Below are 13,337 nucleotides of genomic sequence, written 5' to 3'. Positions count from 1 at the left end.
TGGCTGTCTGGCTCGTCCGCTGGCTGTCTGGCTCGTCCGCTGGCTGTCTGGCTCGTCCGCTGGCTGTCTGGCTCGTCCGCTGGCTGTCTGGCTCGTCCGCTGGCTGTCTGGCTCGTCCGCTGGCTGTCTGGCTCGTCCGCTGGCTGTCTGGCTCGTCCGCTGGCTGTCTGGCTCGTCCGCTGGCTGTCTGGCTCGTCCGCTGGCTGTCTGGCTCGTCCGCTGGCTGTCTGGCTCGTCCGCTGGCTGTCTGGCTCGTCCGCTGGCTGTCTGGCTCGTTCGCTGGCTGTCTGGCTCATTCGCTCACTGGCTGTCTAGCTCGTCCGCTGGCTGTCTGGCTCGTCCGCTGGCTGTCTGGCTCGTCCGCTGGCTGTCTGGCTCGTCCGCTGGCTGTCTGGCTCGTCCGCTGGCTGTCTGGCTCGTCCGCTGGCTGTCTGGCTCGTCCGCTGGCTGTCTGGCTCGTCCGCTGGCTGTCTGGCTCGTCCGCTGGCTGTCTGGCTCGTCCGCTGGCTGTCTGGCTCGTCCGCTGGCTGTCTGGCTCGTCCGCTGGCTGTCTGGCTCGTCCGCTGGCTGTCTGGCTCGTCCGCTGGCTGTCTGGCTCGTCCGCTGGCTGTCTGGCTCGTCCGCTGGCTGTCTGGCTCGTCCGCTGGCTGTCTGGCTCGTCCGCTGGCTGTCTGGCTCGTCCGCTGGCTGTCTGGCTCGTCCGCTGGCTGCCTGGCTCGTCCGCTGGCTGCCTGGCTCGTCCGCTGGCTGCCTGGCTCGTCCGCTGGCTGCCTGGCTCGTCCGCTGGCTGCCTGGCTCGTCCGCTGGCTGCCTGGCTCGTCCGCTGGCTGCCTGGCTCGTCCGCTGGCTGCCTGGCTCGTCCGCTGGCTGTCTGGCTCGTCCGCTGGCTGTCTAGCTCGCTCGCTCGCTCTTTCATCTCACATTATTTTGCCACGTGTAATAATTACGGAAAGCAATGCCCAAAATGTAATAGATGATTGAAACTAGACTGCTGCGGATGGTCAGTTTGTTGTGAAACTTTTTACAATCATGCAGCACCTAATCATTTTTCTTCGCATAGATGGAGCTTTAGTCTGTATCTAACCCTGTGCTGTACCTGTCCTGGGAATAGGTGTGAATAATGAAAATTGTATTGCTGAGCCTAATGTGGACTTGTTGATAAGATATTGAAGGGGAATTGTTGAGTGTGTCTGTGCATGTGTTTTTTGTGTGATTCCATCTGCCATTTCCAGCATTGCTCCGTGGTCTCTCAAAATCTAGTGTACTCGGTCTTGAAGGCTCCAAACCGTTTGCCAACATGCTGAGCGTTTTGAAATGTGATCTCCACATTTTCAGTGTGCTATGTTTTGAAACGTGCTTTTGATTTCATTACAGAATTGGCTGTTCTAATTTAAAGTTTGTGCCCCCCCCCCCTGTTCTGGATCACCTCACTGGAGAAAAGAGTTTCTCTGCACGCGCCTTATTGAATCCTGTTTCCATTTAAAATGCTCATTGGGAAATGACAACAGTGGTTGATGTTTTAAGGTTTCATCTCTCTGTCTCACTGGATTGAATGGTGTGTTCCATTGACTGTTAGCAAATGCTTACACTACCCCCCGCCCCGTCCCTTCCATACACTACTTGCCGAATACACTACTTCTCAACTGCTCCAACATTTCTCTCTTGTGGTCCTCTTCCTTTCCAAAGTTGGGCGACACTGGTTAGCACTGCTGCCTCCCAGCGCCAGAGACAGGGGTTCAATTCAGGCCTTGGGTGATTGTCCGCGTGGAATTTGTATTGTCTCCTCAAATCTGCGTGGGTTTCCTCCGGCTGCTCCAGCTTCCCCTCTCAGTCTAAAGATGCGCAGGTTAGGAGCATTGGCCTGATAAATTGTCCCTTAGTGTCCAAAGGTTGGATAAGGTTCTGGGGATAGGGTGGGAATTGGGCCTGGGTGGGGTGGGGTACTCCATTCTCCTTGCATTTGTTTTCAAATTATTTGCTGTATCTGCACGATAACAATCAGTCCCTTCATCCAGGACATAACTGGCCATAAATCGGCTGCACGGTAGCATAGTGGGTAGCATTAGTGCTTCACAGCTCCAGGGTCCCAGCTTCGATTCCCGGCTTGGGTCACTATCTGTGCGGAGTCTGCACGTTCTTCCTGTGTCTGCGTGGGTTTCCCCCGGGTGCTCCGATTTCCTCCCACAAGTCCCAAAAGACGTGCTGTTAGCCAGGGGCTTTTCACAGTAACTTCATTGCAATTTTAATGTATGCCTACTTGTGACAATAAAGATTATTATTATTAACTATAGAACTTTAATAAATTTGTCAAAAACAATTTCCCTTTCCTAAAACCACATTAATTCTGCCCTATTGTATGATTTTCTAAATGTACTGCTACTGCTTCACAAATTGATTCCTCCATTTTCACAACAACAGATGTTAGGAAACTGATTTTCCAATCCTTTCCAGAATCTAAAGAATTTTGGAAGATTATAACCAATGCATCCACTATCTCTGCAGCCACTTAACACAAGAAATAAGATCAGGAAGGGTGAGATCCTTGTGCCTGCTACACCATTCAGTACAATAATGACTGGGCTTTCTACTTCATGGCACTTTCAACCCACTCCTCATGTCCATTGATTCCACCATCGATCATAAATCTATCCATCTACGTCTTGAATGTCCTCAACGATGGGAATATCCACAACCCTCTGCAGTACAAACTCTGAATGAAGGAATGCCTCCTAATCCCAACCCTGAACGATTGACTCCTTACCCTGAGACTGCCGCTGTGTTCCAGATTTCCCAGCCAGGAATAAACAACCTCAGTGTCTTAACCTGGCAAGCTCCTTTAGAACTTTCAATGTTTCAATGGGGTTGCTTCGCATTTTTCTAAACTCCAGAGAGTAGTGACCCTATTCACTCAGCCTCTCATCATAGCACAACACACTCATCCCAGGAACCAATCTCATGAACCTTTTGAGTACTGCCTCCAAGGCAAGTGTAACGTTCTTTAGCCGAGATCAAAACTGCACTTGTTTTCAGATGCGATCTCTTCAAAATCTATACAATTGTTGGAAAATTTGCTTATTCTTGTATACCAATTCCTTGCAATAAAGCCCATTACACAATTTGCTCCAAAAACAGAAAATACTCAGCAGGTCTGACCGCATCTGTGGAGAGAAAAGGGAGTTAACGTTTCGAGTCTGGATGACTCTTTGTCAAGGCTGGAGAGAACTGGAAATGGGGACAGATTTTATACTGTCATGGGGGGTGGAGCAGTGGGACTGGGTAAGGGGTCAGCGATAAGTGGCGATAGGCAAAGATGTCAAGGACAGAAGACAAAAGGAATGTAAATGGGGTGATTCAGGCTAAGAATAATGCCATTTGCTTACCAAATTAGTTGCTGTACCTACATGCTAACTTTGTGTTCCTTGTGTGAGTGCACCAGTCTTTAAGAACATCTGACATTACAAGTTTTATAACTTTTAAAAAATATTCTGCTTTTCTATTCTTTGCATCAAATAAATAATGTTTCTCCATGTTCCACTCGATGTACCACCTTATTGCCCACTCACTAACCTGTCTATACCTCGTTGCAGATGCTTTGTGTCCTTGATCTGTGGACTTCTCTTCCACAGAGAGCAGTGGAGCTGAATCATTGAATACATTCAAGGCTGAGTTTGACAGATTTTTGATTAGCAAGGTTATGGGGTTCAGGCCAGAAAATCACAGCCTTTCCTTATCCTTTTGAAATCTTGATTGATCAACTAATTATATAGCATTGGATTGGATTGGATTTGTTTATTGTCACGTGTACCGAGGTACAGTGAAAAGTATTTTTCTACAAGCAGCTCAACAGATCATTAAGTACATGGGAAGAAAAGTGAATAAAAGAGAATACATAATAAGGCAACACAAGGTATACAATGTAACTACATAAGCACCGGCATCGGATGAAACATACACGGTGTCGTGTTAATGAGGTCAGTCCATAAGAGGGTCATTTAGGAGTCTGGTAACAGCGGGGAAGAAGCTGTTTTTGAGTCAGTTCGTGTGTCTTCTCAGACTTCTGTATCTCCTGCCCGATGGAAGAAGTTGGAAGAGTGAGTAAGCCGGGTGGGAGGGGTCTTTTGATTATGCTGCCCGCTTTCCCCAGGCAGCGGGAGGTGTAGATGGAGTCAATGGATGGGAGGCAGGTTCGTGTGATGGACTGGGCGGTGTTCACGACTCTCTGAAGTTTCTTGCGGTCCTGGGCCGAGCAGTTGCCATACCAGGCTGGGATGTCGCCAGATAGGATGCTTTCTATGGTGCATCTGTAAAAGTTGGTAAGGGTTAATGTGGACATGCCAAATTTCCTTAGTTTGTGGAAGTATAGGTGCTGTTGTGCTTTCTTGGTGGTAGCGTTGACGTGGGTGGACCAGGACAGAATTTTGGAGATGTGCACACCTAGGAATTTGAAACTGCTAACCATCTCCACCTCGGCCCCGTTGATGCTGACAGGGGTGTGCACCTGAAGTCAATGGCCAGCTCTTTAGTTTTGCTGGCATTGAGGGCCAGATTGTTGTCGCTGCACCACTCCACTAGGTTCTCAATCTCCCTCCTGTATTCTGACTCGTCGTTATTCGAGATCCGGCCCACTCTGGTCCCCACATTGGGAAGAAAGGCTCCATATAAATACAAGTTATGCCTTTTCAACCTTGGAAGTAAGAGAACCACAAGCGAGATTGTTGGAATAATTGAGAAGTAGTGTATTAGTTAGTAGTGTATGAGGGGGTACGTGTAGGCATTTGATAGTCTACCCAGCAATGTGGAAAATTACCCAGGTATGTCCCGCACACAAGAAATGTGACAACCCAGCCTGGTGAATTACCACCTCCTCAGTCTATTCTCTAGCAGCAAAGTGATGGAAGGCATCATTGACATGCAGTCACGTGGCACTTGTTTAGTAATAGCTAGCTCTCTTCCCAGTTTAGACAATTTTCCACATTGCTGGGTAGGTGCCAGTGTTAGAACATAGAACAATACAGCGCAGTACAGACCCTTCGGCCCACGATGTTGCACCGAAACAAAAGCCATCTAACCTACACTATGCCATTATCATCCATATGTTTATCCAATAAACTTTTAAATGCCCTCAATGTTGGCGAGTTCACTACTGTAGCAGGTAGGGCATTCCACGGCCTCACTACTCTTTGCGTAAAGAACCTACCTCTGACCTCTGTCCTATATCTATTACCCCTCAGTTTAAAGTTATGTCCCCTCGTGCCAGCCATTTCCATCCGTGGGAGAAGGCTCTCACTGTCCACCCTATCCAACCCCCTGATCATTTTGTATGCCTCTATTAAGTCTCCTCTTAACCTTCGTCTCTCCAACGAAAACAACCTCAAGTCCATCAGCCTTTCCTCATAAGATTTTCCCTCCATACCAGGCAACATTCCTGGTAAATCTCCTCTGCACCCGCTCCATGTTGTCGCTGTACTGTCGTTGCCAGGGGAGGTGGTGGAAGCAGATACATTAATGCTGTTCAAAAGACATCTCGACAAATACGTGGATAGGATGTGTATAGAGGGATATAGCACAAGGAAATGCTGAGGGTTTTGGCAAAGGGTGGTATCATGACCGGTACAGGCATGGAGGGCCGAAGGGCCTGTTCCTGTGCTGTTTTGTTCTTTGTTCCTATCGGCAGAATGTTATCAGGGCCCATAGCCTTTGTAGTATCAAGCTCCTTCAGCCGCTTCTTGACATGATGTGAAATGAATCAAATTGGCTGTGAAGACTGACATCTGTGATGCTGGGGACCTCAGGAGGAAGTTGAGATGGATCATCTACCCGGCACTTCTGGATGAAGATGGTTGCAAATGTCTTCTACACTGATGGATCTTGAGGATGGTGATATTTGTGGGTCGACGTCCTCCAGTGAGTTGTTTTAACTATCCACCGTCCTTCCATTTATTACTTTGAGGAAGAAGGAGTCCATGAGAGGGATGTGCCATCCTGGTTAACTAAGGAAGTTAAGGATAGTATCAAATTGAAAGAAAGAGAAAACATAATATTGCGAACATTGTTGGTCGGTCAGAAGAGTGGGGCAGCACAGTGGTTAATATTGTTGCCTCACAGCACCAGGGTCCCAGGTTCGATTCTGACCTTGGGTGACTGTGTGGAGTTTGCACTTTCTCCCTGTGTCTGTGTGAGTTTCTTCCGGGTGCTCCGGTTTCTTGCCACAGTCAGTTCAGAGATGTGCTGGTTAGGTGAATTGGCCATTCTAAATTGCACAAAACGTTCTGTAGAATTACGGAGTTTGGAGTGGGGGATTGGGCCGAGGTAGGGATGCTCTATGGAAGCAAGGGCCGGTGCAAACTTGATGGGCCAATACTGCACTGTAGGGATTCTATGATTGGAACAGATTTTAGAAATCAGTAAAGAATGACTAAAAAATAAAATGAGGGAGAAATTAAGAGTATGCGAGAAAGCTAGATTGAAATATAAAAACAGATAGTAAGAGTTCCTACAAATATTTAAAAAGGGGAAAAAAGTGACTGCAGTGAGTGTTGTCCTCTCGAATGTGAGACTGGGGAATTAATAGTGGTAAACACAGAAATGGCAAAAGCCGTTTTGGTATTTTGTACTTCACTGTAGAAGACAAAGAAAACCCCAAGCAGAATTGAGAAACAAAAGATAAAGGAGGAAATTAAAACAGTCACCATCACTGGGGAAAAGATACTGGGAAATGTATATAATTGAAGATTGGCAAGTCCACTTGAGCTGATGGTCTGCATTCTCGGGTCTTAAAGGAAGTGGCTGTAGAGATAGTGGATGCATTGATTATAATCTTTCCAAATTCCCTCGATTCTGGAAAGGTCCCAGCTAATTGGGCAGCACGGTAGCACAAGTGGATAGCACTGTGGCTTCACAGCACAAGGGTCCCAGGTTCGATTCCCCGCTGGGTCACTGTGTGGAGTCTGCACGTTCTCCCCGTTTCTGCGTGGGTTTCCTCTGCATACTCCAGTTTCCTCCCACAGTCAAAAGATGTGCAGGTTAGTTGGATTGGCCATGCTAAATTATCCTTCGTGGCCAAAAAGGTGAGGCGGGGTTATTGGGTTACAGGGTGGAAGTGAGGGCTTAAGTGGGTCGGTGCAGACTCGATGGGCCGAATGGCCTCCTTCTGCACTGTATGTTCAAAAAAAAATTGGAAAATCACTAATATAGCACCTCTATCTGGGCAACATGGTGGTGCAATGGTTAGCCCTGCTGCCTCACAGCGCCGAGGTCCCAGGTTCGATCCCGGCTCTGGGTCACTGCCCGTGTGGAGGTTGCACATTCTCCCCTTGTTTGGGTGGGTATCGCTCCCACAACCGAAAGATGTGCAGGGTAGGTGGATTGGCCATGCTAAATTGCCCCTTAATTGGAAAAAAATGAATTGGGTGTGCTGAATTTTAAAAAATGTATAACACCTCTATTGAAGAAAGGAGCCGGGCAGAAAGAAGGAAACTATTGACCAGTTGGCCTGATGTCTGCAAGAGTCGAACTGATCAGGTCCATTATTAAGGAGGTTCTAACAGGACATTTGGAAAATCATAATATCAATCAGTCAGAGTCAACATGGTTTTATGAAAGCAAAATCCTGTTTGACTAATTTATTAGAGTTCTTTGAGGAAGTAACAAGCATTGTGGATAAATGGGAACGAGTGGATGTGGTTTGCTTGGATTTCCAAAAGGCATTTGACAAGGTGCAGTGGTATTGTCACTAGACTAGCAATCCAGAGACTCTAGGGGCCTGGGTTCGAATTCCAGCACAGCAGATGGTTACATTTGATTTAATCTGGAATTATAAAGTCTAATGACGAGTATTGTCCTATTGTTGATTGTCATAAGAAACCCAGTTTATTAATGTCCTTTAGGGAAGGAAATCTGCTTACCTGGTCTGGCCTACATGTGACTTCAGACCCAATGTGGTTGGTTGACTCTTAACTGCCCTCTGAAATAGCTGCGCAAGACACTCTGTTGAAGGACAATTAGGCATAGGCATGAATTGTTGGCCTTGCCAGCGCCACCCACATTCCACAAATGAATTTTTTAAAAGTCAGAAAATAGGAGTTCATTGTGTCGGGGATAACATGTTAGCATGGATACAATAAGTTTGGTTCGCTTGGAAACTGGTCATTTTGGGGGCAACAAGCTCTGACTCGTGGCGTCAAGGATCAGGGCCTCAACTATTTAATTTATATAAATGAAGGGACTGCAGGTATGGTTGCTAAATTTGCTGATGATGTTATACCAATAGGTAGGAAAGTAAGTTGTGAAGAGTACATGCAAAGGGACATAGGTTAAATGAATGGGCACACATTTGGGAAAATGTCCAGTTTGGCAGGAAGAATAGAAAAGCAGTGTATTATTTGAATGGAGAGAGACTGCAGAACTCCAGTGCAGAGGGTTCAGGGTATCCTTGTATACAATAAAGTGATTAGGAAGCGGGAGTATAGAAAAAGGGAAGTGTTGCTACAGCTGTACAGGGTGTCCTGTGTGCCGCTTTGGTCTCTTCACTTAAAGGATATAATTACATTAGAAGCATTTCAGAGAATGTTCATTCGGCAGATTCTGGGATGAAGGGGGTTACCTTTAATGAGGAACCGTCAGACAGGATGGGTTCATGCCCCTTGGAGTTTAGAGGAATGAGAGTTGAACTTCTTAAAAAAAAAAAAAAAAATATATATATATATATATATATACTACCCCTTCTCCATTCCCTCTGTCGTCAGCACCACCTCCAGCAATGTGGAGGCCAGCTCCACCGGGAAGCTCTGTATCTCCTTTCTGGCAAAATCTCGAACCTGCATATATATAAACATTTCCCCCTGCTCCAGCCCATACTTTGCTTCCAGCTCCTTCAATCCTGTAAACCGACCCCAAAGAAACAAATCTTTTATTGTCTTAATCCCCTTTACCTCCCATTTCTGAAAATTTCCATCCCACTTCCTTGGTTCAAATCTGATTCCCCTGAATCGGCATTTCCCTTGACCCTGCCCCCAACCCGAGGTGTTGGCGAAAGTGCCTCCAAATTCTCAACAAAGCTATTATTACCGGACTCGCTGAGTATTTCCCCAGGGCAATCGGGAACGGTGCTGTTGCTAGTGCTTTCAGTCCCGACCCCCTGCTCGAACTCTCCTCCATTCTGACCCACTGGGAATCAACCCCTCTGACCCAGCTCCGCATCTTCTCCACAGTCGCCGTCCAGTAATAATACATCAGGTTCAAAGAACAAAGAACAAAGAAATGTACAGCACAGGAACAGACCCTTCGGCCCTCCAAGCCCGTGCCGACCATGCTGCCCGACTAAACTACAATCTTCTACACTTCCTGGGTCCGTATCCCTCGATTCCCATCCTATTCATGTATTTGTCAAGATGCCCCTTAAATGTCACTATCGTCCCTGCTTCCACCACCTCCTCCGGTAGCGAGTTCCAGGCACCCACTACCCTCTGCGTAAAAAACTTGCCTCGTACATCTACTCTAAACCTTGCCCCCCTCACCTTAAACCTATGCCCCCTAGTAATTGACCCCTCTACCCCGTGGAAAAGCCCCTGACTATCCACTCTGTCTATGCCCCTCATAATTTTGTAAACCTCTATCAGATCGCCCCCTCAACCTCCTTCGTTCCAGTGAGAACAAACCAAGTTTATTCAGCCCTCATAATTAATGCCCTCCATACAGGGCAACATTCTGGTAAATCTCTTCTGCACCCTCTCTAAAGCCTCCACATCCTTCTGGTAGTGTGGCAACCAGAATTGAACACTGGTAGTGTGGCCTAAGGTTCTATACAGCTGCAACATGACTTGCCAATTCTTATACTCAATGCCCCGGCCAATGAAGGCAAGCATGCCGTATGCCTTCTTGACTACCTTCTCCATCTGTGTTGCCCCTTTCAGTGACCTGTGGACCTGTACTCCTAGATCTCTTTGACTTTCAATACTCTTGAGGGTTCTACCATTCACTGTATATTCCCTACCTGCATTAGACCTTCCAAAATGCATTACCTCACATTTGTCCGGATTAAACTCCATCTGCCATCTCTCCGCCCAAGTCTCCAAACAATCTAAATCCTGCTGTATCCACTGACAGTCCTCATCGCTATCCGCAATTCCACCAACCTTTGTGTCGTCTGCAAACTTACTAATCAGACCAGATACATTTTCCTCCAAATCATTTATACATACAAAAACAGCAAAGGTCCCAGCACTGATCCCTGTGGAATACCACTGCTCACAGCCCTCCAATTAGAAAAGCATCCTTCCATTGCTACTCTCTGCCTTCTATGACCTAGCCAGTTCTGTATCCAGCTTGCCAGCTCACCCCTGATCCCGTGTGACTTCACCTTTTGTACTAGTCTACCATGAGGGACCTTGCCAAAGGCCTTATTGAAGTCCATATAGACAACATCCACTGCCTTACCTGCATCAATCATCTTAGTGACCTCCTCGAAAAACTCTATCAAGTTAGTGAGACACGACCTCCCCTTCACAAAACCATGCTGCCTCTCACTAATACGTCCATTTGCTTCCAAATGGGAGTAGATCCTGTCTCGAAGAATTCTCTCCAGTAATTTCCCTACCACTGAAGTAAGGCTCACCGGCCTGTAGTTTACCGGGATTATCCTTGCTACCCTTCTTAAACAGAGGAACAACATTGGCTATTCTCCAGTCCTCCGGGACATCACCTGAAGACAGTGAGGATCCAAAGATTTCTGTCAAGGCCTCAGCAATTTCCTCTCCAGCCTCCTTCAGTATTCTGGGGTAGATCCCATCAGGCCCTGGGGACTTATCTACCGTAATATTTTTTAAGACACCCAACACCTCGTCTTTTTGGATCTCAATGTGACCCAGGCTATTTACACACCCTTCTCCAGACTCAACATCTACCAATTTCTTCTCTTTGGTGAATACTGATGCAAAGTATTCATTTAGTACCTTGCCCATTTCCTCTGGCTCCACACATAGATTCCCTTGCCTATCCTTCAGTGGGCCAACCCTTTCCCTGGCTACCCTCTTGCTTTTTATGTACGTGTAAAAAGCCTTGGGATTTTCCTTAACGCTATTTGCCAATGACTTTTCGTGACCCCTTCTCGCCCTCCTGACTCCTTGCTTAAGTTCCTTCCTACTTTCCTTATATTCCACACAGGCTTCGTCTGTTCCCAGCCTTTTAGCCCTGACAAATGCCTCCTTTTTCTTTTTGACGAAGCCTACAATATCTCTCGTTATCCAAGGTCCCTGAATATTGCCGTATTTATCCTGCTTCCTCACAGGAACATGCCGGTCCTGAATTCCTTTCAACTGACACCTGAAAGCCTCCCACATGTCAGATGTTGATTTGCCCTCAAACATCCCCCCCCCATCTATATTCTTCAGTTCACGCCTAATATTGTTATAATTAGCCTTCCCCCAATTTAGCACAATCTAGCACTGCTAGGACCACTCTTATCCTTGTCCACCAGCACTTTAAAACTTACTGAATTGTGGTCACTGTTCCCGAAATACTCCCCTACTGAAACATCTACCACCTGGCCGGGCTCATTCCCCAATACCATGTCCAGTACTGCCCCTTCCCTAGTTGGACTGTCTACATATTGTTTTAAGAAGCCCTCCTGGATGCTCCTTACAAACTCCGCCCCGTCTAAGCCCCTGGCACTAAGTGAGTCCCAGTCAATATTGGGGAAGTTGAAGTCTCCCATCACCACAACCCTGTTTTTACTCTTTTCCAAAATCTGTCTACCTCTCTGCTCCTCTATCTCCCGCTGGCTGTTGGGAGGCCTGTAGTAAACCCCCAACATTGTGACTGCACCCTTCTCATTCCTGATCTCTACCCATATAGCCTCACTGCCCTCTGAGGTGTCCTCCCGCAGTACAGCTGTGACTTCTCCCTAACCAGTAGCGCAACTCCGCCACCCCTTTTACATTCCCCTCTATCCCGCCTGAAACATCTAAATCCTGGAACGTTTAGCTGCCAATCCTGCCCTTCCCTCAACCAGGTCTCTGTAATGGCAACAACATCATAGTTCCAAGTACTAATCCAAGCTCTAAGTTCATCTGCCTTACCCGTAATACTTCTTGCATTAAAACATATGCACTTCAGGCCACCAGACCCGCTGTGTTTAGCCCCACTGTCCCTATTCCCTAATTCTCCCTCAATGCTCTCACCTTCTGACCTATTGCTCCCGTGCCCACCCCCCTGCCATACTAGTTTAAACCCTCCCGTGTGACACTAGCAAACCTCGCGGCCAGGATATTTATGCCTCTCCAGTTTAGATGCAACCCGTCCTTATATAGGTCACACCTGCCCCGGAAGAGCTCCCAGTGGTCCAGATAACGGAAACCCTCCCTCCTACACCAGCTGTTGAGCCATGTGTTTAGCTGCTCTATCTTCCTATTTCTAGCCTCACTGGCATGTGGAACAGGGAGTAATCCCGAGATTACAATCCTAGAGGTCCTGTCTTTTAACTTTCTGCCTAGCTCCCTGAACTCCTGCTGCAGGACCTCCTGCCCCTTCCTGCCTATGTCGTTAGTACCAATATGTACAAAGACCTCTGCCTGTTTGCCCTCCCCCTTCAGGTTAGGTGGATTGGCCATGATAAATTGCCCTTTATGTCCAAAATTGCCCTTAGTGTTGGGTGGGGTTACTGGGTTATGGGGATAGGGTGGAGGTGTTGACCTTGGGTAGGGTGCTCTTTCCAACAGCCGGTGCAGACTCGATGGGCCAAATGGCCTCCTTCTTCACTGTAAATTCTATGATAATCTACGTTCTCAGGTTCTCTCCCTGACAGAGACTGCTCCTCCTCCTCCGAACGGCTCCCGAAACTAGGCCGCAATCTTTTAAAATCTTTTAAAATCAGAAGACCCAAACGCCCTGCCTGTCTTCTCCTCTGTAGCAGCACCTTTCTAACTCTGGCCACCTTTCCTCCCCATGTGAACAAAGTAATCATTCCTTCAATCTCTCTGAAAAATGCCTTTGGCACGAAAGTTGGAAGACATTGGAAAATACACAGAAATTGTGGTAACGCGCTCATTTTAACCGCCTGTACCCGAACCACCAGTGAGAGAGGGAGACCATCCCACCTTGCCAGGTCAGCTTTCACTCTCACGACCAAACTAGAAATTTTGTACCGGCGGAGCCCCCCCCCCCCCCCCCCCAAAAAAAACTCCCGGTCAACCTGCACCCCAGATATCTAAAGTGAGTCCCTGCCCGACGAAACTGACCTGCTAACATGTCTTATCTCCATGCTGCACCTCTTGCTCGCCTCAGTTGGTGCACCGCCTTCTTGGTAGATAGTCGGTTAATGCTCGCCTGTAGTTCCTTCCTCT

General features: G+C 47.4%; 1 protein-coding gene across 6 annotated transcripts in view; it reads left to right on the top strand.

The window, feature by feature from the left end:
- Window positions 1-13,337, top strand: part of LOC140430920 (CUGBP Elav-like family member 1) — a 192,197-nt gene that overhangs the window by 52,070 nt on the left and 126,790 nt on the right. The window lies entirely within an intron of this gene.

This window comes from Scyliorhinus torazame, chromosome 10, assembly GCF_047496885.1.
Source record: "Scyliorhinus torazame isolate Kashiwa2021f chromosome 10, sScyTor2.1, whole genome shotgun sequence".
Taxonomy (NCBI): Eukaryota; Metazoa; Chordata; class Chondrichthyes; order Carcharhiniformes; family Scyliorhinidae; genus Scyliorhinus; species Scyliorhinus torazame.
Note: the sequence above shows the minus strand (reverse complement) of the source record. Positions and strands in the feature narration are given on the sequence as shown.